This window comes from Sinocyclocheilus rhinocerous, unplaced genomic scaffold (genome assembly GCF_001515625.1).
Source record: "Sinocyclocheilus rhinocerous isolate Xijiao unplaced genomic scaffold, SAMN03320098_v1.1 scaffold556, whole genome shotgun sequence".
Taxonomy (NCBI): domain Eukaryota; kingdom Metazoa; phylum Chordata; class Actinopteri; order Cypriniformes; family Cyprinidae; genus Sinocyclocheilus; species Sinocyclocheilus rhinocerous.
The window spans coordinates 784,352-786,044 of NW_015631074.1; positions in this window are offsets into that span (position 1 = coordinate 784,352).

Here is a 1,693-nt window from a genome sequence, read left to right on the forward strand (position 1 = left end):
AAATCCACATAAGTGGTAAGTGCACGCTGAACACTTTGCGCACTTTCTAAAATCCACATAGTGGTAAGTGTGCACACTAGACTCTGCGCACTTTCTGAAATCCTGTATGCTAAGGGTTACGCGTTATTAGCCTCGTTCCCTTTCTCTGAGTTGGTTTAGACCCCGGTACCTTGGGTTCCACTCAACCAGTGTGTCTCTGTTGACACACTTTGAAGCTTCACTCCCCTCACCATTGAGGGTTATTGTGAGCATGGTGCTTCCTTTCGAGCGCTCGAGTTCTCTCCCCTTCTGAGGAGTTGGATTCCTCGCTCCGTGGGCTGTTCTCGTGGTAGTGTTTAGCAGTGCTCCCCTTTATCAAAGGGTTGCCTATAAGCGCTACTCCTTTTTCTGAATTCGGAGTTCTCTTCTCACGTGAGAGTTGAGTTCTCTGTTTTCCCAGAGCACCTGGAGCCAGCAGCATCAGGCGAACTAGGGCCTTCCTCCGCCTCTCTGATGCGCTGAGTTTTTTGACTAGCTTGCAGTACGCTTACCCTTCTGATTTCTAACGATCATGCTGTAGGTCGAGCCCCCTCTCATTGAGAGCTGGGTGTTGTGCTCCCTCAGCTAGGTAACAGTGCTAGCCGTTCCAGCATTGGAACATGCTGTAGGTTGATCCCCCCTGTCGTTTGAGAACTGGGTGTGTTGCTCCCTCAGCTAAGTAAATTACTGCTAGCTGTTCCAGCATTGGAACATGCTGTAGGTCGAGCCCCCTCTCGATTGAGAGCTGGGTGTTTGCTCCCTCAGCTAGAGATTTACTGCTAGCCACTCCAGCATTATATATGTACCCTCCGGATACCTACTTTTAACAGGGTGTTGCTACTAGGGGTCTGTTGAGACAGTTCCTCCAGCAAGCTTGTGCAGACCAAGCGGTAGCCCCTGTGTGGCAGACCAAGACTTAGTATGATGTTAGGCTCTTGGTCGTATCCCCTTAAAGGAATCTATTCCTGATTCCAAACCATGGTTACATAAGTAACCTGAGACGATTTTGCCATCTGAGCTCCTGCATTTTTTATTTATTTATTTTTTAAGAGGTGTTGTGTGTCCCAAACACCACAGAGTAAAACATCAGAGTGGAGGGATTCACTGATTTTGAGGAGTTAATCCGATATGGACACAAAAGAAAAGATCGAAAGAAATCAGCTGCCAGTCGTATCTCCATGTATTTGCAGTGCAGTAAGCACACTATTCCTATTGATATCAATGGATGTGCAGTGTAGGAATAATGCGCAAACAGCAATCTCATTGGCTAGTGCTCACCAGCTGCTACACAAAATCCAGTGCAGGAATCAAATGAACTGGCTCTCCATGTCGCATAAATCAGGGGTTTTCAACCTTTTAGGACATGCACCCCCCCAAGTTTGTCTAATTTCACTCGGCCCCCCCCACTTCTCACCCCCCCCAAGAAGGCTATCTGTTTGTGCACTTCAGATGTGTGAGCGGTGCGCATAGAAACGCTCTATCACAGCGCGTGCGTACCGCACTGAGATGTCTTGGGCTTAAGTGGCTTAAAGTTACTTTACTGTTTAAACTGACAAGACTTAAAACACGTGAGAATGAAAAACTTTGGAGGAAGCAGCACTGGCCTGATCGTTAAGATAGTTTTGGGGGCTAAGGTGACAGATAGGGGGGCTGAAACCCAACTAAAAAGGGTTTA